The following is a 26,089-nucleotide window of genomic DNA, read 5'->3' on the forward strand; positions in this document are numbered from 1 at the left end:
TACGGGAACTACAGAAGTAGCTCACTGTAAAAATTGTTCAAAAATAACCGCACGTTTTTTGCATGCTGGCTTGTCTTTACCAGTGATCGCAATATCTCTCTTGCGCATCTATAGCGCAATTTCTCTATAGCGGCTCCACAGCCATTGTAGTCCTCCATAAAGAAAGCAACAAAATCCCAATGAAAAAGGGCGTCAGGCAGGGATATACGATCTCTCCAGTGCTATTCACCGCGTGTTTACACGAGGTATTCAGAGACCTGGATTGGGAAGAATTGGGGATAACAGTTAACGGAGAATACCTTCGTAACTTGCGATTCGCTGATGATATTGCCTTGCTTAGTAACTCAGGGGACCAACTGCAATGCATGCTGTCAGGATTGGGGGCTCAATCCCATCGCTCGTGGTCCTTTGGCAAGATTGGAGTCCGGCATGAATTCGAAGGTAGCTGGCCCATGCCGTCGTCCAACTTATCCACGCTGAGGACGTTGATGAAGGGAATAACTGCTTCTCATCGAGAACGAGGATTATGGGTTTATTTACAGTATTTAAATCAGTCTAACATGACTGCTTGAGAAAAAGAGTGTCAGTCCAACATGACTGCACGAGAGAAGTGTGTCGAGCATCCGCACAACAGCCGTTTTTAAACCCTCGGTCCGCCGGCGATACAAGGTGACGCGAACGTTCGTTTACTCATTGTAAATTCGCCGCCGCCCCACAGAACAGTTTACGCACACAAAGGCACACACATTCCGAAGTCCGGAGCCTATGTCAGAGGGGAGCCGTTCCGAGTACCTCGGAGACATTCTGGGTAGCTCGTTGTCCTGCGTGCCGGCCGGCGCATGGGAAGCGACATAAAACGGCTTTCCCGCGGCAGCTTGCTCACGCGTAGCAAATCACGTCCGCGCTGGGGAACTCGGGCACAATAGTTCGTCCGTCGAACCCGTTTCGTCACAACGGCGATGGAGCTGGTGGATGGAGGCAGTTTTCAGCACAAAGCCCGCTTCTTCGAACGCAGCCTAGCTGCAGCGACGGAGAGTGGGGGATGCGCGTCTTGTCCCCCAGTCGTAATTGGGTGGCAATTTTGCCTTGCAGCTCGCCATTCTTAACAATGCTCACTGACCTGGAGAGGCAAAACCGAAGGGTGGGTCTAAAAATTAATCTGCAGAAAACTAAAGTAATGTTTAACAGTCTCGGAAGGGAACAGCAGTTTACAATAGGTAGTGAGGTAAGGGAATACATCTACTTAGGACAGGTAGTGACTGCGCATCCGGATCATGAGACTGAAATAATCAGAAGAATAAGAATGGGCTGGGGTGCGTTTGGCAGGCATTCTCAGATCATGAACAGCAGGTTGCCATTATCCCTCAAGAGAAAAGTGTATAACAGCTGTCTTACCAGTACTCACGTACGGGGTGGAAACCTGGAGGCTTACGAAAAGGGTTCTACTTAAATTGAGGAGAACGCAACGAGCTATGGAAAGAAGAATGATTGGTGTAACGTTAAGGGATAAAAAAAACGCAGACTGGGTGAGGGAACAAACGCGGGTAAATGACATCATAGTTGAAATAAAGAAAAAGAAATGGGCATGGGCAGGACATGTAATGAGGAGGGAAGATAACCGATGGTCATTAAGAGTTACTGACTGGATTCCAAGGGAAGGGAAGCGCAGCAGGAGGCGGCAGAAAGTTAGGTGGGTGGATGAGATTAGGAAGTTTGCAGGGACAGCGTGGCCACAATTAGCACATGACCGGGGTAGTTGGAGAAGTATGAGAGAGGCCTTGAGAGAGGCGTAACCAGGCTGATGATGATGAGTATGATGATGATGATGATGATAGACAGACAGACAGACAGACAGACAGACAGACAGACAGATAGATAGATAGATAGATAGATAGATAGATAGATAGATAGATAGATAGATAGATAGATAGATAGATAGATAGATAGATAGATAGATAGATAGATAGATAGATAGATAGATAGATAGATAGATAGATAGATAGATAGATAGATAGATAGCGAGCATCCGCTGCAGACCCGAGGGCAGAACACTTTGTGTAGCTCACGAGGTACTTATCATAATGGACAGCACACCAAGGTAACGTAAGCTGGGTCAGCCTTGGCCAAACTCTCAGTTCGTGCAATCAAAGTTAGTTACGGGGATTGGAGCAGGCAAGGCGCACGGGAAGAAGAAGGGCATGTGTGTGCTCAGCCGTGCGGGCAGCCATGCGAAGCCACGGCCGGGCTACAGGAGGAGTCACTTGCCGCCCCCCTATCGCTCCTATAGCGCGCGTTTAATGACGTGACCTCCAACATCGGGTCAACGGGAAGACGGCGCGCATCAAATCACCTTCTTTTTTCGGCTCATTTTCGCACAGCAAGATACGGTGCCTGGAGCGCGATAGGACCTTATCACGCTTGGTCTTTATCCGGAACATCACGATGACGGCGTAGGCGAAAATTCGCCCGGACAGTTCCTGCAATTGCTATCGCAATAAAATGTTAACAGTACTTTTAGCAGGGGTCACATAAACCTCGAAAGCGGTCGGTGATAGGAGGTGGGATATTTTTCTTTAAATGTTAGGCTGTCATCAAAATGTTGCGATATTCTACTACAGAGTCTATGTTGCAGCTTGACCGGACAGCAAGGTGTAAAAAGATGTAACAAACCTTATGGTGGATAATGCAAGCTTGAGATAAACTATCGCTAAGCATCGAAACCTACTGAACAGGTACAGTCAAGGTCGGTGAAAGAAAGAGGTGTTCCGCCGCCAACGCTTCTTTTTCATCAGTATAGATCTTTTTGTTGCATAATTGATGTTTTAAATGTCATGCTAAATGTGGGTGAACTGAGGAAAGCCACCCGAAGTTCAGGCTTTTAACGCGCTCTCCGGACAAGAGAGCACTGTTGTGCAGCATCCCCGTTGGGAACTCTCTTCGGCGCTCCGTTTGCTTCCCCCTAATGAGTGCGCCCATGAACCAGCGTAAGAGTGAGTTCCCTACTACGTAAAGAGAAAAAGAGTCCCTCCGAGTTGTGTTGCCATAACTGCACAACAGCCGTGCTGCATATAAGATCGGAGCGCATACACAGGAGCACTTCCCTGGACGAAGCAAGCCACCAAGGTGGCTAGTGTTTGCACTTGTTAAGGAGATCGAGAGGGGTTCCCACGAGACCTGTTCGCTTCCTATAGGCCCAAACGACGCATGACCTGCCTGTTCCGGCCGGCAAGCAACTCGGGAAGAAGTAACCGCGATTTGAAACACTGCACCCTGGAGACTGCCCGAGTCTGCCCTCATGCGGTGCTGCACAAGTGCCCAGTTGGCGGCTGACGTCGTGGTCGGTCGCGCGTGCCCGATGCCACTCTAGAAACAGAATGCGCACGCAGTAAATGAAATCGGCCTTCGCTGTACAGGCCAAGATAATATGACGCGATAGAATGAAAGCCGAGTAAAGTCACGGCGTCAGTGCCTTCGCTTCGACAGTGCTGGGCAAGAATGGTTCCATAAATTGTTGTTCATCCTGAACTGGGAATAATAAACGTGACGATAAAACATGATGAACCATCCAGCAGATAGCTCGCGAGTTTGCTTTGTTTTCCGAGGGTCAGTGTTTCAACGGCGGCTGCTTATGAATTGCACAAGCTCCTCACAAAGAAGTTTGCAAAAGTCATCCAAAAAGAAGTTTTTACGCTCGAACTATGCGCAAGAGCATGGTGTCAGCCAATCGCCACATGCACATATTATTAGCGAAGATGGCCGTACTGTGACGAACCGCTCTTGAGAACAAAGAACTTCGTGAATTCGCGCTTTGTTTTTGTTGCTTATTTATTGGAATGCATAGATGAAAGTGTACGTCCTACCATAGTAATAGCCTGCCTTACAAGCAACAGGATTATGTTTCGCATTTAATTAGACATGGGCGTCTAGCAAAGCGTCCTTGTCACTAGTCTGTGCCGTATCCATATATTAAAAACATTTACGTGAGACGTTTGAGGATTAGGCAACCACCTTCAACTTATGTTTAGCTTTGGCCGCGACTAGTACCACCACATTTGCGTGATCGAGCATTCATAACAGCCTGTGTCATCGCGCAGGTGAGAGGGGCATTATTCAGACATCTACGATCATTCTCTCCTCTCCACTCCACCTTCTTGCAGCAAAAAGCTGATATTGCCGCACTCAGTGTCAAAGCTTCCCAGCCGCGTTCAGTGCGCAACAAAGAATGACCATCATCATATCGTCCTGACTACGATGAAAGGAGATATAAATGCTCAAATGAAAGTAGGCACCGGGCAACCGCTGTCGAACCCGTTCCTTTAGGACAACTGCCGCACCAGCGACTGAACCATGGCAACGTCGACGAATCGCGAGCGCTTGATCCAGCAATGGCTCACCGGGCACCCCCAGTGATGGACGGGGCCGTATTCTGTACACCAGCAGTGACGCGACAGAAGGCAAGAAGAGGTGCACTGTAGCCGCAGTTCGCAGGCTCCTTGATTAAGTAAAATAGGAATCGCATTCGCCGATGGGTTCATCTCGTGCAGTCACTGATACGCGGTGCCCCCGTGCAAGCTTGGTTCACCTGCACCACGGTGCGCTCTTCCTTCGCTCCGCTGCCGTACGCATTGTGCTGCGTGTGCCCTCTGTGAGATTCGAGGGTTCGTAAAGCAAGTGCCCAAATTAAATGCGTCACTAAGAGAATAGAATGGGACATATGTCTATTGAGATAGGGATGGCTCATTAGCCTTTACTGGGAAAGTTGTTGTTGGGGAGGGAATAAAATGGGCCACTGGCGCTGGTCGTTGGTCTGTGTGCGCAACCTCTCTCCCTGCTGAACATCAGGAGGGATTCAAGCACAGGCTGCTGCTTGTGAATCGCTAAATGTATCCATCTCTCGTAGTCCGTCATCCGCTTCGACGAGTTTGGCTCGTGCCGCTGCGTGTGTCCGAGAGTTGGGCGTCAGGTCGGCAAGGCATTTGCCTGTCGGGGCGTTCTTGAATACATAGCTCTACGTTGGTTCGCCACTCCTCGTCATCTGTGATCGCGGTGGCCTGCGAAGTGACACTGGTCATTTCCAGCTGCTGTGTCTTCTTTAAGGCGATTTCGACATTTTCCAGGAGCGCCGCTGCCTTCTCGCGATCCAGAAAGAGCATCCAAACATGTCAAGGAATTTGCCTTTTTCTACCACATTTCTCCATTCAACACTCCGCCTCAACTCAGTTGTGATGATGATGATGATGATGGTGCTGGCAGTAGTGGTGGTGTCTCACTGTTCCCTTTGAAAAGGGGGGGAGGGGGAATATTCACATGGCCTACTAGAGTTAATAGGTACGTTATGCATGTTTTTCAGTCTTGCATTTTGTATACATCTCCTTAATCTTCTTTCTCTTGATTAAAACTTCTACATCTACCTTGTATTGCTACAGATACCTGTAACAGGTCTGGTCGTATCAATCTCTTTCCTGTATTTTCCACCGATACTATAGATGTCTCTAGCTTATCTTGAATTCTGACTGGTGGCTACTTCCGTCCACTTTAAATACAAGTGCTTCTAGACGGTGTACGTTATGTACGGAATGTGCGGTGAATACCTTCACATTCCATTAGGATGTGCTGAGTGGTTCCCGGATGTGCTGAGTGGTCCTCGCTGCCACGAGGACGGCAGCGAGCGTGAGAAGCGCCGGAGCGGAACAAGCGGAGGAGGTAGCCATCGCCCTGGCCATCGCCGACGCAGACTGCCACACGGTGCTGAGCGACTCCAGACAGGCGGTGCGAAACTTCGCCAAAGGCCAAATCTGCAGGGAGGCTGAGCGCGTACTGCGAGCGGTCAAACTAAATGAACGAAAAGTACGACTCAAGTGGTTCCCGGCGCACGCGGGCAACGCGTCGGGACGCAATGAGAACCATAATGAGACGGCACACGCAGCGGCGCGAGCGCTAACCAACCGCGCCCCGGCGACAGACCGTCCGACGTGGTTCGGAACCAAGGACCGCATGACGGATTACAGTGAAATCACGAAGGCCTACCGCCTGGCTCGCAGGTCTCTCCCACCCCCGCACCCGAGACTCAGTCGAGCGGAGGCGGTAGTGCTGAGACAGCTCCAGGCCGGACCGCTACCGAGCCCGAGACTGATGAATCGTATGTACCCCGAGACATATCCGACGGATATGTGCAGAGTCTGCCGGAGGGAGACTGCAGACTACACGCACATGTTGTGGGACTGCGTCAAATATCCAGAAGATTCAAAATCAAGAACACTCCCACCGCGTCTTGAGGCAGCCGCGAAGAGCTACGACCGAGACGATCAGCTATGGGCCGTCCAGCAGGTCCTCGAGGCGCTCGAAAGGCACGGACCCAGCGAGCCGGCAACGGCGAGCGGAGGCCCACGCCGAGTAACGGCGACTTCGAGGATGACGTAGGCCCTCGTCGGGGCGCGCGCGCGCCCAACTGCAGGCATAGATAAAGTTGTCTCCAATCCAATCCAATCCCGGATTTTCGCTGCAGGAGACATATGGCTCATCTTGTTGCGAATATTTGTGTGTTTTTTTTTTCTTACGCAACCAGCTCGACTCTCAAATAGCAAGGCACTGCCCTTTGTGTTATCGCACAAATGTTCACTTCTAATTTGTTTCTTTACATGCTTGTAAATCACCATTGTCCTTTTTCTTTCCATTCCTTGCGTCTAATTTACTGTCTCTGTTTCTCGCACTTTCTTTTTGGCAACTCCTTGTTGTCAAGAAAGCAGTGCCGACCTTTGACAGAAGGGATCTCTACTCAACAATGCCCCTCTACGTCAATTCTTGAGAAGCGTGGCGTTTTCTTCAGTCAAGGGGTCGCGCTATACTCAACAACTCGGAGGAGTGGAGGAAGAACTTCCAGTAGAATATGGTTTGAGAACACGGGGGTCGGGCTCTCGTAAGAGTCACTGGAGCTAGGGAATATTCTTTCTGTGCGCTACGTTGTTCAGGCCAAGCGAAAGAAAGACAGCCATAACCTGCACAGGATGATTACTTACGCGTCGACGAACTTCGCAATACGTGTCTCTTAATTTCGCACATCATACTTTGTCGTCGAAACTACGTTCTTTGAACATAACGAGTGAAAATATGGGAAGTCGCGCCTAACATAAATGTACGTGCACCTTAAACATCGTGACATTAGCATACCGATGCTCCCGTGAACTCTATTTTGCTTAAAACCTGACACGAGAAAGGGAAGACGACGGTGATCCATTCTGTTCAAATGCAGAAGGGGGAAAAAAGAAAGGAGTGCCTTCTATCTTCCATGTGAAGTTGTAACAGTCACCATTATCGTGAAGTATAATAGGCCACGAGCCACGCTATAGAAAGCCGGATCGAAAGGAGACGGTGAAGACAATTTCCAGACCCGGAGATCTCGGGAGTCTCTATTGTTGTTTAGCGAGCTTCGGCTCTTCGTCAAGGGTGGCACGTTGGCTGCGCTTTACCTTACCCATACCGTGTACCGACTACGACCTTATATTGGAGTCGAATAAACCATCGAGCCCCAGAACGTCTCTGCGCGCGCGTTCGTAAGAAAGGCAAGGTGCGTCCAACAATGCGCGAATCATTCTCCATAGTGAGATGGCGCGCGCAGGTATTCCTTCCCTGGCATCTATAATGGGAACGCATCTCTCGCAAACGCCAGCGGGAAAGGTCGCAGATCGCCCTGGGGGTGAAGGATCAAGGCTCGACTGTATCTGCAAAGCCGGGGGAGTTAGGAAACGTTTTGTCGAAGCGCGAGGGTCGGAGGCAAGGGTCTTGGCCGCGATCACGCGAGCTCCACGGACCAGTCGCGCGCACACGGCATGCAGCGCAGCCGCCTCGGGAGATTGATTCCCCGCAAATAGGTTCTTCGCAGAGCGCGCGCCTTCCCCTTGACTCTGAGACTGTTTTCTCTCTCTCTTTCTTTTTATTCGTTCCCCCATTCGCTCCGCCCCTGTGAAAACCCCCTTGTGTTCCGCTCGATACTTCATTTCCCAAGGCCTTGGTGGATTACGCCTTGATTCGCATCGCCTCCTCCTGCTCTAATTCCCTTCCCCCTCGCCAGCCGCTTTTCACTTTCGCCGGTCGCCCGTGGAATCATCCGAGGAATCGGGCGCCCACCATTTCTGACCCGCACTGATTTGGCGCCGTCATTCCGCGACGGGCGAGTGAAGCCCCGAGGACGCGGCGCCCAATATTCTTCGGCTCGCTGTTTGCGATCTGCCTTCTAGCCAACCTTGTTTGCTCGCATTCTGCGCCACGTGCCACCTCTGTCTCAGTTGCTTGTGTGCCAATGCGATTCCGACTACCTTCTTTGAGAAATAGGATGCCGTAGCGTGGGGATCGGTGATTCATGAGTATTCTTTGTTCTGGGCCAATGCCAGGTATACTCACGTCGCTGCTCAGAGTAATACCTCTCCGCAATTTTCTCTTCCTAATTTGTCCCGCACTATTGACACAGCCGTATTTGCTTGTGCTTCAAGTGCTCTTCAATAGTTTTATGGAGGTCTTGTGGCGTCACTATGCTTCACTAGATGATTCCTTCATTTCGTATCTCTTCATGAAAGTGGCTACCCGGAACAGTTTTTTTCGCTTTAGCGGCCGTACAATTTAATATTATAAGCATGTCTACAACTGCATTTACGCTAGGTTTAATAGTCGACAACAAAGCATGAAAGAATAACTCCAGAAATCAAACAGAATTGGCTGGACTGTCGAAGTTGATGAATAAGAAGAAAGTAAGTGATATTTGAAGATATAACATCGGAAAGATTGAATAAGTGCAAAAGAAGTTGGGGCAGCGTGAAATCAGTAAAAAGAAAACTTGGCATTGGAAAGAGCAAGCTGTATGCGGTGAAAGGTAAGCTAAGCAATGTTATCAGCCATAAGTGCCTAATAAAAGGCGCACAGCGTTTTCATGTTAAGCTGTGAAGTGCTCAGGTCAGCTACGTAATCAGACGTCCTCACGAACGGGGCACAGACATTTCGTTTGTAACTGGCGATGAGATTAGAATGGCGTTGCAGGACATCTTCAGGGGAAAAGCGACGCAGCAGAAGATGAAATAACAGTCAGTTTAATCAACGATGAATTGGATATTGTACTCAAAAAGCTTGCGGCCTTTTATCGCAATGTCTCATGAATTTAATTGCAGCAGAGACTTGGAAGAATATCCACATCGTGCAAATCCATAAAAATTCAAACGTTAATGATTTGAAGTATAATAAACCCATTAGCTTGTTTTCGATATTGTACAAAATATTCTCCACGGTAATTTCCAACAGAATCGAAGCAATATACTTGACTTCAGTCTACCCAGAGAACAGGCTGGCTTCAAGAAGGAGTATTCAACAATGGATTACATCCATGTCATCATTGAGGTAGCTGACAAATCTGAGGAATAGAACCAGCCTCTCTGTATGGCTTCCATAGATTACAAAAATGAGTTTGTTTCAGTAGAGGTCCCAGCAGTCACGGAAGCATTGTGTAGTCAGAGTACAGGGAACATGAATCTCTTAGTAAATGTCTATAGAGATTCGACAGCCACGATAATTCTTCACAGGAAAAGCGGGAAAATACCGATCAAGGGCAGGGCCAAGCAAGGAGATACAATCTATCCAATGCTATTCACTGCATGCTTATAAGTATTAAAGCTGTTAAACTAGGAAGAATTAGGTGTGGGTATCGAGGGAAGAATCTCAGCAACTTGCGGTTTGCAGATGACATTGTCCTGTTCAACAACGATGAAGAAGATAACATGCAACGAATGATTTAGGACTTTAGCCGACAAAGTGTAAGAGTAGGTATCAAGAATAATGTGAAGGAGCCCAACATAATGTTCGATAGCCTAGCAAGAGAACGGGAATTCGTGATAGACAATCAGCCCGTAGAATCGGTGCAAAAGTGCATTTATCTTGCGGAAACAATCCCAGGGGACTTTTATCATTAGAATGAAACTTACAGATGGAAAAATATGAGCTGGAGCACGTACGCTAGAAGTCAGGACCAGCAGCTTGCCGCTACCCTTGTAAAGTGTACAGTCATCGAATTTTACCGGTACTAAATGAAACTTGGAGGTTAACAAGCTTGAGAAGAAGTTCAGGACCGCGCAACGAGCGATGAGACAATAAATCACAGGCGTGACGTTACGAGACAGGAAAACTGCAGATTAGAGAGCACATTCATGTAGCCCATACTCTAGACATTGGGAGAGAGAAATCGAGTCGGGCAGTGCATGCATCGCGTAGAGCAGATGACAGGTGGAAAATTGTAGTTACATAATGGAGAACAGAAGTGTAGGCCGAGAGGGCAGAGAATTAGGTCGTGTGATGAATTTAGGAAATTCGCAGGCGCAATATAAGGCCAGCTAGCGCTAGACAGGGGTAGTTCGAAATCACTGGGAGAGGACGAATCCTTCAGTAGACATAATGATGATGGTTATCATAATGATTATGATCATGATGATTATAACGATGTCGCATCAGGCCATGTCGGCGCGCTCAGCTTGTCAGCACTTCGACCACAGCGGTAACTTCGGAGCGCGAGGAGAGAACACAGTCGTCAATCGACGTACCTCGAGGTCACAGGTCTGCACGCGGATTTCACTTGCCATCCAAGCACCGATGAGTTTGGAAACGCCAATGACAGAAATTTTCCGGTTGAGAGAGATGAAGGCAGCGAGCAGTTAAGTACAAGGAGGTTAAGCAGGTCGCGATTATGGTTTTCCGCCTGACAGAAAGAGAGAATAAAAGACAGATCGAGATGAAAGAAACGACCGTGCATAGTACGGTCACTGAGAGACTCGACGATGGCAAATAGTAGCGTGCAGTCAGAGAGTAAAGAAGAACAACCCCACGGGTATTCCATGTTCCGCACCAAATAAGAAGCATGTCAGCCTCCATTCTGTGTTCTCACAGTACTCTTGACCATGAAAAGCGAAAAAAAAAAAGAACAAGTTGCAGCGTGAGGCTCTATCAACACGGCATGTGCGTACGCAGGCGAAAGCGCCACTGTGCAGTGGTAGCTGTTGTGGATGTATACTCTCTGGTATCGATGTGTCCGTCTATACGGGGCTCGACAAAGGAGTTAGTTTCACGTCAATGGGGAAAATATAACATACAATGAATAAAGAATTTTGACAAAAGCATAAGACACCAATTGGAATCAGTAAAACCTCCTCGCTACAGTCGCCACTGTCAGGCCAGCCGTCTTGCGTGGCATTAAAGGAGGCCACTAAACTGCCTGCGGCAATATTTCATATTCTCAATGTTAAATATTTACAAATAGCACAATGTTGAGATTCTACCTCTGTAAACGCCCTATATTAATAGCTTATAATGCCTAATGTGCCAGCGGTGACAATGTAACGTTGTTCACAGATGACGAACGCACACGAGTCCATGCAATGAAACCAAGCAGTTTGCGAACATAGCGAGCATTTCTGCGAAAATTTTAAGTAATTTTAAAGATACACCTGTGGCAGATAGCATAATTCTTGTCCTTGATCTGGATTGTTCGAACGGGCACGCATTACTAGCGCTATAAATCGGGACATATTAAACTAATCAGTGAAATTTTTTAAATTAGCGTCTTAATTATGCACCTTATGGCACATATTGCAATTTACGAATTGTAGCCGGTGAGTTTGCAAGACGTATCCACTTGAAATGATTCTACAGGATGACACCAGTTTCGAGATATTAATTGCCGAACTTTGCGAAGAAATACATTGGCGGTCTAGCTACTTTTAAGCTTCGATGCATAGAGCGGCACTTTGTTAAAAATTAAGCGGAATGGCAGTACATGTTTACAGCAAGTTCGATGGTGCATATTTCGAATATGATGTCATCTACAGAATTCTTTTCAAGAGAATATGCTTTGCAGTCTCAAGAGCTACAATTTGTACATTTCGATATGTCTGGCAGATAGCACAATTCTAGTCCTTAAGCTGGTCTACTCGAAGAGGCGGACATAACTTGCACGAGAAATCGAAATGCGTAATCTACTAATTAACGAGAATTCACTAATTAGGTTTGTAACTGATTGCCTTGCGTCACATATTGAAAAACTGCGCGATCTGTCAAACGCGATTTTTTAAACATTACCTAAAATCTTCGCATAAACACCTGGTATATGTGCGCTATGTCAAACAATTTCTTAGTTGTCTCTTACTATGTTTACTAATGTTACTCATCCTTCTAGGCTTGACGGCTACGTCAACAACCGGTTCTGTGAGCACAATAGCTGAGCACGAGGTCGTGGGATCGAATCCCGGCCACGGCGGCCGCATATCGATGGGGGCGAAATGCGAAGACACCCGTGCACTTAGATTTAGGTGCACGTTAAAGAACCCCAGGTGGTCGAAATTTCCGGAGTCCTCCACTACGGCGTGCCTCATGATCAGAAAGTGGTTTTGGAACGTAAAACCTCACAATTTAATTAATTTTGAGCACAATAGTAACATATGTCGGCGAATGGAAGGGCATTTCGCCACACACTGCTAGCAGTGCAGGTTTAAACGCAATGTTGAGTGCCACCCGGTTGCAGGCAGGATTGTTGGCCTTTATCGTAACGGCTCGAATGGTGCTCTCGGTGTGACACTGTGGTGTGTCAAGTGCGTGAGTGCCGCGAGCGCAGTGGTTCAGCCATGTTCAGCTCGTGGTTCAGGCTGCACGAGCGCGGTGAATAACTTATTCGAAGACGACGACAACAGAGGGGGCACAAAGCGTGAACTCAAAGCATGAAACGTTTAGCTAATGAGTGGCCTAGACGGTAGTGCCGAGGGAGAAAAGAATAAAAAAAATCCAGGGGAGACGGGAAGATAAAGATTCGTGGCCGATCCCCCAGAGTGGGTTGCGCCATTTCGCTAGGGAACAAGAACAAGATAACAGAATCCCGCTGCCGCATCCCACCATTAAATTTTTCCCTACACAGGTCCGGTCTTGCAGCGTCCCCTCTGTGTCCTACCTGCCAGGAACGTGGCAACATTGACCGCTTTCTACTAGGATGCCGTCAGTTTTGAAATCAGAGGAAGAAATTCGAATTTTCACTCCGGAAATTGGGTATTTCTTTAACTGCTCAAAATATCCTCATCTTCGGGACTTCTTTATTGGGCTTTAGCCACAGGAACATCTGGGTGGCCATTTGCGACTATCTGTGACACAAGAAGGCAACCACGTTTATTCTCGAAATTAGTAATTGCATAGCTCATTAAATCGCTGATTGCGTGTTCGAAATGATTCTAATACCTCCAAAAAGTTTATAAGAATTTGCTGTTTATATATGATTAAAACTACTTTTATTTCTGTATTCACCAGGTAAATCTCATTCGTAATTGTCCTAAACGTTATACCTCATCCTGATTTACTTCTTAGTTTAGGTTTTTCTCGCTCCCCCTTTAACCTTTGACGGCCGACTTCTTGCCAAATCCTTCGTAGTAGATAAGCGCCACAAGCGAGGCAAGCAAGCAAACAAACTGGAAGAACTCGCCAGTGCTCCGGTCGCAGGAGTGAAGTCGTCGGACGTCAGGCCTCCTCCTGGACCAGGGCGACCTTCCAGAGCCGGGGTCCTTATGCAGTCTAGTGAAAACACGGGGAAGGCGGGAGATGGAAATTCAAGACGATGAGCAAAGCGAGAACAAGGTGGTGGTTGTGTAGGTAAACTTTATTGAAAGGGGGAAGGGGAAGGGAGGAGGTGGCTGAGGGATCGGGCTCAAGTAAGGCCCTGGGCCTGCTTGGCCTTCTCCGCCCAGTTCACCAGTTCATGCTGTCAGTCGACGTCCCCGGAACTGAGCCAGGCTGTCCAGTCAGTCTCGCTGCTGACGGGGGGATAAGAAAACGGGAGCGAGGTGCATTCCCACATTATGTGTGTGATTGTTCCTGTTTCTGAACAGAGCCTACATTTGTCGCTTTCCTTGCCTCCTGTGATTTTGTTAATGTATTTTGGGTGTGGGTATGTGTTTGTCTGAAGTCGCCGAAACGCGACCGCTTGCGTTTTGTCGAGTTGCTTGGCCGGTGGAGGGAGCGCACGACGCCTCAAGCGATACCGATGGGCTATTTCGTGATAAGTCTCGCAGGATTCCTCGTGTTTCTCCTCCTCGTTCACGCCGTCCGCATCTGCGGACGAGGCTCGGCGCGTGAGATCTCGAGCCAAACTGTGGGCCGACTCGTTGCCGGGCACAGCCTGTTAAGAACGGCCCAGCTGAGGTGCAAGTGTTGCCAGCCATTTGCGACAGCGGGCGTCAACGCTTCCTGGAGCGCCGCCGCAAACCTCTAGCCACTGCGTCACTAAGTCGCCATTGTGACTGAATGTGTTCGGCGGGCCAACTATTGTTACCGAACCCACCAACGCCGCCCTGTTCTGCTATGAGTGGAGGAGTTGCCGCGGGAACTTCGACGAAGGCCCCTTCCCACGCGCCGACCAAGATGCAGCACCATGGCTACCCGCACACGCTACCCGGATCAGCTCCGAGTTCTACGAAGCCCCTCTGACGTCGGCCCCGGACCGTGCACCTGTGTGTGTGTGTGTGCGTGTGTGTGTGTAAGCTGTCCCGGGGAGAGCTGGCGTGTTTACAATGACTGGACGAACGTTTCCGTCCCCTTGGAATCAAGGGGGGACCGAGTGCTTATAAGCAGCTGTTGTGCGGATGCTCGATACACTTTTTTAAGCAGTCATGTTAGACTGATACACTCTCTCAAGCAGTCGTGTTAGACTGATGTACTCTCTCAAGCAGTCATGTTAGACTGACGTACTTTCTCTCGAAGTCATGCTAGACTGATGAACTCCATGTAAATACTGTAAATAAACCCTTATTTCTCGTTCTCGATGAGAAGCAGTCCTTCCCTTCATCAACGTCCTCAGCGTGGATAAGTTGGACGATGGCATGGGCCAGCTACCTTCTAATTCATGCCGGACTCCAATCTTGACAACGGATCACGAGCGATGGGATTGAGCCCCCAATCCTGACAAGCCGCGTGAGCGGGGTTCCAAACGAGGGGTTTTCAAGCCGCTTAGGGGGCGCCTCGTGAGGACATGGTACGCCTGTTTGGAAATTCTACCGCGGACGAAATTGCCGATGGCCTACTTACTATCGCTGATGACGGTATTCGCTTCCGCATGCATGGCCGTGGCAATCGCGGTTTCCTCCGCTTCTACCACTCGGCCAGCCGTGATTGTTGTGTGTTCTATCAATCCTCCGTTGTGATCCGCTACCACCGCGGTCATGAAGTCACCGCGAGTGTGTCTCCTCGATCGTGTTGTGCATGCCTAAGGCCTCTAGCCTTGCGGTGGCCGCGTGGTCCGGAAGGCCCAGGACTGCCTTTGTGGTTCTTCTGATCATTGTGTTATTTTTAGCTGAGTCCGTGGCTGCGAGTTTGACATATGGTGTCGAGTACATGGTTCCGCTGGTTATGCATGTCTGCACAAGTCGAAGCAGCTCGCCCTCGCCCATGCCGTGGTGCTGATTAGCCACCCGGCGAGTGAGCTGTAGTGTGTAGTTGGTCGCCACCTGGAGTTTCTTTAACATGAGCCCGCAGCGCAGCGTGTTCTGAAAGCCTAGCCCCAATATTTTTACTGGGGCGCTCCGGGATAGTAATTCATCCGACCTTAAGTTCAAGGAAGCGCCTCCCCCGTGCTATTCCCCCGGGACAGCTACTTCTGCCGGGCTTGATCAGGAGGTATTCGGATTTTTCCGGTGCGCACGTCAGGCCCCTTGACTCCGCATAAGCTTGTACGACGTCGATGCCGCGTTGCATGATCTCTTGAAGAGTTTGTGGATCATCCGCCGCTGCCCATAACGTCACGTCGTCAGCGTAGAGGCTGTGGTGCAGCCCAGGGATAGAGCACAGCAGTTCCGGGAGCCCGCGCATCGCCGCGTTAAAGAGAAAAGGGGAGATGACTGATCCCTGCGGCGTGCCTAGGCTCCCCAGCTCTATAATATCAGGTAAAAGCGGGAACCAACATTTCGAAAAGTGTACTTGTCTGACGTGTCGAAACTTTGGCTCCCGCTTTTACCTTGTACTCGTTTTGCTTATGGCATTATGTAGATGTTAAATGTAGTTGAGTCTGCTTAAGTTTTTACCAGACCAAACATGAGGAAACTCATTGTCCACGTACATGGAAATGCTGCTTCTACCATCAAACAGTAGTATTAAACAACAATAATAATAATAATAATAACAATATTAATCTTTCACGTTGGTAACATACCAGGCAGTAATAAGAACTGACGTGAAATGGGGTTTATGTTTCTGAAATGACTTCAGGCCTCAGTTGCATACGTTTTCGCTCTAAAAAGAACAAATCAGTTGAAAGCCAGGGCTGTCCTCGTCTCTTTCATTGTTCACGTGTACAGTATTCGCGCTGTTAGTTGTAACCTTTCAAAGATCGTTGAAAACCTTCCACGTTTCACTAATCAAAACGCGGCGTGCTCCTAGAAAAGCTACGGAGAAAAATCCTGAGACATGTGCGATTTTCTTGACGTGGGCGATTTTCCCACCATCGGTGCTATACGTAATATTTTTTCTTCCTTCGCACCCTGCTGAGAGCGCCCCGCTCTGATTAAGTGCTTAATTATGTATTCCAATCTCCTGAAACAATCTTTAATGCTTCGGCTCGTCAGCAATGCCTGTTAAAAGTTTCAGCGCGCAAACTTTAATGGCCTACTTATAGCGATAGGTTCTTCAATTTTTTTCACCTCTTTGTGAGAAGTTATAAGGAGCCCCGTAGTATTCTGTTATTTATTGTATCTCCACGAAATGATGTACACGCGAACATCTCTTCATGGATGATGTGCTCTCTTAGTCTACTCTATTTGCAAGCCATCTTTCCCGCCCATGTGCGCAGGGTCGCAAACCGTACGTTCTCATATGGCTAACCTCCCCTCCTTCTCTTTTTGTCCATCTGCCTTGTTCTCTCTCTGCCTTCTTTGTTTCTCTCTCTCTCTCTCCATCTTTCTCTCCTGCACTGAAGTGGATTTGGGTTCGCATTCGACCTTTAGTTTTTGTACGCCTACTGTTCTAATCTCATCGCGATCTGTGTGGCGCGCTCGATTTAATGGGATGGTAATTATTTCTTCTGACTCTTTTCCCGCTCACCGAGCTTCTTTAGAACATCGCTAGTATGCGCTACAGAGTATCCACTCTTTATAAAAAAAATTTCATTCGGCCTTTATCTAAACACAAGATACTGCAACAAAGATGTCGCCGCTAATTGACGCACAAGGCTCCGAATGCGCTAATGGCGTCCCAAACGACGAATGGTCTGCATGATAGGCCTTTGACCATGTGACATCCTTTATTCTGTGCGCCACTTGCATATGTCTTCTCTCATTTTTCTATTCCCCCCTATGTAGCATAGCCAAGCAGGCAAACACATTCGTCAGCGCAGATTCCTCGGAGCTTTCATCGCGTTCCGACCTTTCCTATAGCGTTTGCCATGCGCACAGATTATGCTAACGCGTTTGCTGCACACTTTTCTCTGAATGCTTTTCTCACTACACTTATTGCTGGTTTTAATACTTCTCCACTGGAAAACGTACAAGGGCAATACATCGACGCTTGTGCCTGTGGAACAGGCGCAAGCGTTGCAATAATCAACCTGCAGCATTTGACATTGCTTATCTTCACCACAGGGCTAAGATTGCTGGGCATTGCATCAAGTTCCAGTGGATACCTGGCCGTGCTGGCAATTCGGGAAATGAAAGAGCGGATGAAGCGGCCAGAAATGGACTCCAATACCGCAAGTTCGAAAAAACATGTTTTACAAAAGCCGATGCTTCAAACATGACAAAAAAATATGCCTATCAAGAAAAAGACCGCATCTGGAATCTTCTGCGTCACCAAGGTAACTTCCTGCGTTACATTGACCCAGAAATGAGACCGCAAATTCCACGACCACTTCTTCGACACATAGAGACATTGTACCATCGCCTTCGACTGAACGTGGCATACACGAACAATTATCTGTACCGCATAGGGCTTACCACAAACCCATACTGTGATAACTGTCGCAACTTAGAGACAATTGAGCACATATTACTAGAATGCCCCGCGTACCGCGACGAGAGACAATTTTTTGAGCGACAAATGGACATGATTTGCCACGAGCCGTTAACGTTACCGAGCATCTTAGGTCCAATGCCCGGCCCTTCAAAACAGCGACGGGTTTTGGATTTATTGTTCAAATACCTGTCAGAAATTGGTCTAATAGGAAAGCTTTAAAAACTGCACACTTCATATACAAAAGCCCGAATTTACCCGCCATGTCACCTGTAAATGTTAGTATCAGGTCCACTCAGACATATCATATTTATTTTTATCCTCTTTCTCTCCCACTCTCTTCTGTAATCTTTTAATCCCATTCCCCATTCCTATACAGAGCAGCATGCCAGCGGTTATATACGCGCCGACAAAATTCTCTGTTCCCTCACCGCAATATAAACCGGCGATATATATATATATATATATCATAAGAAGCCAACAAACAATGACACCAAGGACAACCACCTTAATTTCCATTAGTTTATCGTTTCTTTATTTCATTTATTAAGCACAAATAATTTCCCCTTTGTTGTCCTTGGTGTTATTGTTTGTTGGCTAATAAAAATCGGGCCCCTCGGTTAACCCCCTTTCTTCTCGTTAATTATATAACGAGGGTCTCGAATCCGGCTACATTGATGCCTTCAGGTAGCATAGTGGGTTTATTGACCAGTTGCCTTCACCCAAAAAGATCGCGTTCTCATGACGCCTGCGGCAAAAAGGACGTTCCACGTCCGCCGCCAAGGTCTGTGAGTGGTGCCGCTGGCTAACACTCCCAGGGTTACTAGCACACATAAATACCCAAGAAAAGTGGATGGGCAAGCGACGCCGCGGTAGCTCAATCGGTAGAGCATCGCACGCGTAATGCCAAGGTTGTGGGTTCGGTTCCCACCTGCGGCAAGTTGTTTTTTCATCCACTTTAATTTCCATTAATTTATCGTTTCTTTATTTCATTTATTAAGCAAAAGTAACTGACCATATGTTGTCCTTGGTGTCATTGTTTGTTGGCTTCTTATGATATGACTAATAAAAATCGGGTCCCTCGGTTAACCCCCTTTCTTCTCGTTGTATATATATATATATATATATATATATATATATATTAGTCAGCCGTTGCAATCTTGTTGCTTCATTTCCTCCTTCTCTGATCGAATTTGAAATGTAAATGGGGAGTACAACGTTATTAACAGTTCTCTTAGTTTTTTTTTTTCTTTTTGATGCTGCATGTTCATTCCGCTGTTAAGTTCGCGTCCACAAGAACTCGGTTTGAAAGCAGTTTCGAGAGACGCTCTGCACGAAGCCTTATTGGAAATCTATAAGAACCTTCGTGTCTGTAATGTGCTCCCTTCACCACAACTTTCCAGTCCGCGTTTCGACGCTCTGTTCATTTTGCCTGGCATGAGTTCTCGACACGTTTGCATAGGTCTGCGCCTATCCGGAGGCAAGTACCAGCGTTTTACATCAAAAGCAGGTGAAAAATCGGACAGATATTGACGAAGACATGTTACTCGAGCAGCTTTACCAAAAGTAAACTCGTTGCAGAAGCGTTAATGTTCCATGTTTCAGTCCAGAAATGTTTGCCAAGTTCCGTCAGCATATCAAATATCGTTATGCATCCTTATGATGGTCTATATTTTCCTTGAGGCACGCATGTGGCATATGCTTCCGTTGCGTATGCCTTCCAAAGATCCCGTCTCTGTGGCTTTTGCTTTGTCCCAATTCTCGATGCATTATTTCGAAGGCGTTCAGCTGTTCAGGAAAATGGTAACGCAAAAAGATTCAAGACAATGGCAACAGACTAGCATTGTGCGTGTGTCCTGCATGTTCTTTTTCTTTCTCCGCGTACTAGTTGTACAAGGCTCACCGCCTTCGGGTTCGCATGCCCACAAGCCCAAATAACAACCCTTGTTAGCGTGCCCTTATTTAGAGCAGATCATGAAGCTTTTATTTGAAGCGTCGAATGGCACCACACAAAATCACAGACTAAACTACGCTCCCGTGAGCCATCTGATTCTGTAAAGGGAAGGGTTCCGGCACCTCCTCAAACTTCGTGACTTGCAGGTGCGGAGTAAGTCTTCTAGACGGGTTGGCGGGGCGACGTGGGAAGGTTGATGTGCAGCTTTAACTATTACGCGCTCTTTCAACCCGTCCTCTTCGCTGGTCTTGTCTATAGGCCGTACTATCTGCTTTTTGGCAAAGACGCAATTTGCGCTCACCTAGCTTGTACGTTCACTCAGTGACCAGCGTATAACTCCTATCAAAAGTCGTGATCGGGTAACGCCATTACTTGCAGTTTATGCATAGATGTCTCGCAGTTAGCTATGCCAACTAGTCCTCCTGCTCCTCTCTTCTAGACTAAATGTGCTGCGTAGTACATTGTCTCCTGTTGCTAATATGATATCTCTTATTACTTCAGTGTCCTTCATGCCACGTCTCCAGCATTAAACTTAACTTGAGGTTACGTTTAACCTCAGGTTACCTGAGGTTAACCTCAGGTTTAACTTTTACTTAACCTGAAAGTTTTGCAATGAACATTACGGCTCAAGCAGCAAACACCTTTGTGCCAGAAACGATGACACATTGCGAAATGAAACAAAGAAATAAACTACAAGTTTCACCAAGTCTGTGCCGTCTGCGCAAACATTTACAAAACTCGCAACCTAAACAGCAAATGGCATTGCCACCATCGCGCCATTGCCTTTTCCCAGTGACTTATTTTTGCACAACGCATCACTGAAATCGCGTCTAATGCGGTGAGTTGCGGCTTGAACGGCTTTATGCTCGGCCTTCTCACGAGCAATCTGACGAGCGTTGTGCGACAAACATCGGAGGAGGAGGAGCCGTGGAGATCTGCTTTGTGGAAAAGCTAAGGAGGATATGAGCAAGGCACTTCGTAGGTGATTTTGCAGCTACCTAAAGTGCATATTCGCTGAGCGTTCTATACGAGCTGCACCGTTAGCGTCGCCCTGAATAACACTTGTCTTCCACGCAGTGAGCGCTAGTTTGATCCCTGGCCGAGCTTTCATGGTTTTTTTTTTTTTCGGCGTGCGGCTGATATCGTGTACATAGCTAGCAGCATGATTCAAAACGAACAAATAAGTGAGAAACGCAGGTACCTCGGCACATGGAGTTAATGGCAAGATATTATTGTGGTTGGACTGATAAGACGGTACTCGACATTGCTAGCCTGTCTGGGCGTCGATGACAGATAAAATAAACCCAATGAGACTCGCCTAAAACCACATCTTGTGGAAATTGAACGTACATAGGTTTCTGAAGAAGCAAGACGTTGACATTTTGTTTGGTCGTGCAGCTCTAGAAGCGGGGAGAAAAGGTGAAGATTAAGCGGCACTAAGCAGCGCTGGGTTATGAAGTCGTCAATGTGGATGCTAACAAGAAGTTGTTTTCCCTAGCCGTTGTCAAGTAACGCCTGTAGATAGATATGACCTCCTTGTACGCCATCCTCCTTGACGTATTTCCGGCCGATACCCTTCCTTTTTCGCCGTGCTGTCCTCCAGCCCCTGGCCTTACGACCATCTGCGCTGTAAGGTCTTGGGGCAGTATATGCCCTGTAATTCCCGCTCCCGGAGCATGACCACGAAGTATGGTTTTGGCCTCTGCCCGTTACTTCGACGCACACCTCCTCATGGACAGCTCAGACAGTACGACTGCCGGCTCATTTCGAATGATTCGTGCAGACTGATCCTCCTTCCCCGGTTCCCACCGCTTAATGCCAGGTACGCCGAAATGGACACCCCATTCGAAACCTTCCATCTGGCGCCTCCGTTCTATATGCGTTAGCATTCTTAGGGTACTTCACGCACTTTCCGGGGTCTTTGTTTGTTTGTTTGCATGTATGTATGTATGTATGTATGTATGTATGTATGTATGTATGTATGTATGTATGTATGTATGTATGTATGTACGTACGTATGTATGTATGTATGTATGTATGTATGTATGTATGTATGTATGTATGTATGTATGTATGTATGTATGTATGTATGTATGTATGTATGTATGTATGTATGTATCAACCTGTAATGTACGTATAAGGTATGGGTGTGGCAACCCTATAATATACGGCCTCACGCCTCTGTTGTCGCCAGGATCAGCCTCTCGGTCCGACGAAAGTTAGGAAAAATGGGAAATGGAATGGATCGCCCCAAAAATAATGTTCCCATAGTGTCACGCGCCAGACGTACAGTCAGGCTAACCACTCTAGCTTTCACTGAACTTCCGTTTTGCAGTTACATAATCCAGTTCAGCCACATTTCCGTGTGCTGCTAAAGTATCGTCCATTTGTATAGTGCGAACATTACCATTCGCCTTCTGCCGGCTTTGTTCTTGCACAAGTTTTGTCTTGCATTGGTTGTTGGTATTTGATGTACTTTGTACTTTATCTATTTCATAATTTCTCTCACGTCTTGAATTTAACTATTACAGCTCCTGCCAGGACCCACAGTAGCGCCTGTATTATTTTATAAATAAACTGGCTACCACAGAAACCACACAGGTTGTTTGCAAAAATGTTTTTCTACGGTTGTACCACCCCTTCAGGCGTTTTCGTCGTGGTCATTGTCGCTGTTTTGTGTCTGTGAGAGCGCTAGCTTAGCTAGCCTGAAAGTAAGCAACCTATATATAATCGGCGTATGTGTGCAGTATTGCTAATGTTCGTGCCTCCTGCCACAGCCCTTGTTGGCCAATGGCGGCGTCCACGACTGATACGCGTGAATAGGCACAAGACCAGTGGCGTGTGCAACAGCTGGCACCCTGCGGCGGAGCTCTTGTTGAAGGCCTCGAGACGTTGTGTATTTTCTTTATCTTTATTTTATTTATTTATTTCGCCCGTAGTGACGCTTATATTTTGCCCTCGGGGTCCATTGAGCCGTTCTTTTTACTCGGAGATTCCCTGCGAGTCAGTTCAGCTATGCGATGACGCACTTGATGAGATAGATGCGATGCCTGTGCTGACTGCTAGTGGCCAACACATTCATCTAAAAACAGAATAAAGAATATTCCTTCCGTGGTGGAAACGAATATCGCCCCATAAAAGTTACTTCACGCCTCACGTCTTCTTACGTCGAACAGAAGGTGGCTCCATGGTGCGTTTGTCTTTCTTCACATTTTTGGTTTTGATTTCGATTCGTGCTCACTTTTCTTCGACTCTCGTAGAATTCATTTACATTCGACATCAACTCCTCAAGTTCTTTTCGAATTCTTTCGCATAGGCGTTGAACGTTTTTGAGTTCTTCGGGAAATTGGAAATTGATTGGCAATTTGATACTTCTTCGCACTTTTTACACTTTTTTGAATTATTAATGGCTTCATTTCAGTTTTAGTTATGCTTCCACGGGTTGCCATCGGATTTATTTTCCTATTTTTGATGAAACTCTTTCGTTTCTTGAATGGGTCCTCTTGAGTCGATCTTGAATGGATTGTTATATACCCTTAAATTACAGCGATGTCCATTACGCACTCTTTCCCCCGTAAACACGACGTAATAGGGGCCCGTATCGTGAAAGCGAAGCGACAAGACTCGCGGGCAACCTTCGTTTACAAGGTCCGACTCCACCGTCGCCAGCGGGGATAAACGTGCGTCTTCAACGACAAGGGGCCAACTGGGAAGTTAAGCGGCGCGTCCTGGTCGACGCTTTGGGTATACGGCATGCACCGTACCAGATCATGCAACGATCGATATTGTGTGACCACGCTAGACTGCGGGTGTTAGTTAAATTTTTTTGGGTTCTCCTGGATGTCTCTAAATTCAGTTTTACGCCGTGTACAATGGTCGCTTAAGAGCCTCTGCTGCTTTAGCAACACGGTAAATTAAGCAGAAGACGCAATGGCGTGCCGTCCCAATTCGCCTCGTGAATGCAGAACGTGGATATCGAATATCATTACTTTCATCGTTGATAAATACTGGAGGTGGCCTCAGAAAACTGAAGTTTTTGTTAACTTCGAACTCTGCACCGGAACCTCGACTGTGAGCGTCTAAAGCTGATAAACCCTGGCTGATTGGGTAAATATAGGGAGGATGAAAGCCGCAAATGAAATTAAAATTAGTGAGGAGACCCAAAGTTTCCGTAGTTGACGAGAATAAAAATAGGCCTTGTTATAAAAAATAATATCAGCACTGGACAGCAATGTGCCTGCCTGTGTAGTCTACGACGCACTATTAACATCAGCACGATCAAAAGATATATAAGATTAGATATCCCAGTAAAATATTTTGTTAACAGGGTCTGCGCGCCGAAGAGCAGAACATCGATTTTAGGATCGCTGGAAAGGGCTGCAGCTTCTTTCGGAGACGGGGCGGCGTTTTTGTTTTGACCTTCGTGGGAACCAAGTTGGCGAGGGCTGCAGAGAGTGTTCGTCGTTGATTTGTGGCCCCCATCACGTGTATAGTGCCAGACAACACGATACCTTACTTAGCGCTTCAGCAACTGCTTATAGCTCAGTACGTGGGCTACCATGATTACTAAGCAGGTTCCAACGATCGGCTTACGTTTATTGGCTTGGTTTCTTTTAGAGCCGTACAATAAAGCTGCCGCCAGGCTAAGTGAATGCCCACACATTTCCAGCCGTAAATACAGCCAGAGAATCACACTGTCTCGAGGCCCTTCGCCTTGGTGCAAAGTTTAAAAATGAGACCGCTGCATCCCCATGTACGCTCTAAAGATATCATTTCTTTCTTTCTTGCCAAGCTCCCTAAACTAGCGTTTGTAAGGAGTACGAAATTGCCCCCGATATTGTTCTTTTTCATTTTGTGTCTCCGTTCCATTTGGGAGCAGACCATTTTTAGATAAGAACGAACGAGGTACTCGGACGATGCATTTAACATTGATGGAGACAAATTGATTCCGACATAAAATTACGAAAAAGTCTCTAGTCACGACTTGTTTTCGAACGGAGAAGTAAAATAATTGGGGCAGGTTTTCAGGCTGCCAAAGACAAAGGCGGGGGGTCTCTATACGGTGTCCGATCTTTCTGCCTGAGCAATAAACTATAAACAGAGTGTCGCAGCTAACGCGCACCAAGCTTTTTAAAAAGCTATGCTACGTGACACAACGATGGGACCAATTGTGTTTTCTTAGCATTCGTCTTGTGCAAATTGTGGAATCTTTCAGTAAAAATCAGTAAAAATCATTTCAGTGAAATTAGTAAAATCAGTAAAATCAGTAAATCAGTAAAATCATTTCAGTGAATATCATAATCAGTAAAAATCAGCAAAAATCATTTAATAAATTATAATTTGCTTGCGTAATAGCCTAAGCTCGAACGTCAAATTGAGCGTCGCATTCGAAACTTTTATATTTAATCGTTTCAGCTCTCTACTTTAAACCTGGCTAATTTATTTCGCGTTTCATAGTTGTGCCGCAAAACAGAGCAACAAATCTTATGATGAAATTTTGTTTTATTACACAGAACCGAAATGTACTCACTCGCACTACTTTGTTGGTCAGCACACAGGGTTATATACAATACATATGCAGTACTTTATTTTTCTCTATAATGCTTATGCACTATGCAAGGATGCCGGAGAAAAGGCTGAGGAGCTTGGCGGGCGCCGGTTTCTTCTGACAGTGCGACCGTTGGCAATAGGTAGCAATAAAAAAAAAAGGCGCTGTGACCAGCCCAGCTTGCGCAGTGGCTGTGGCGTCGGGCTGCTGGGCACGACGTCGCGGGATCGAATCCCGGCGACGGCGGCCGTATTTCGATGGGGGCGAAATGCGAAAACATCCGTGTACTTAGATTTAAGTGCACATTAAAGAACCCTTGGTGGTCGAAATTTCCGGAGTCTACCACTACGGCGTGCCTCATAATCAGAAAAATCCAATTTAATTTTTTTTAAGGCGCTGTGAAATGCAGGTATACACGCACACGCGCACCCTACCGCACGTCACAGAAAATAACGCATAAATAACATCGAACGAATAATAGTTAAGTCTTGTAATAGTAATTCAAAACAATGCATTATAAAAAATGTGTAAATAAGCGCACATGAAAGAAAGAGGCACAATGCATATTCGTGGGGATTACAAAGAGTGAT

General features: G+C 47.0%; 1 protein-coding gene and 1 non-coding gene across 2 annotated transcripts in view; both read left to right on the forward strand.

Moving 5' to 3' along the window:
- The window catches only part of GABA-B-R3 (gamma-aminobutyric acid type B receptor subunit 3), a 394,949-nt gene that overhangs the window by 187,074 nt on the left and 181,786 nt on the right, over positions 1-26,089 (forward strand). The window lies entirely within an intron of this gene.
- TRNAT-CGU (transfer RNA threonine (anticodon CGU)) lies at positions 18,864-18,936 on the forward strand. Its single transcript has one exon. It is a non-coding gene; the product is annotated as a tRNA-Thr (tRNA).

This window comes from Dermacentor andersoni, chromosome 4 (assembly GCF_023375885.2).
Source record: "Dermacentor andersoni chromosome 4, qqDerAnde1_hic_scaffold, whole genome shotgun sequence".
NCBI classification, from domain to species: domain Eukaryota; kingdom Metazoa; phylum Arthropoda; class Arachnida; order Ixodida; family Ixodidae; genus Dermacentor; species Dermacentor andersoni.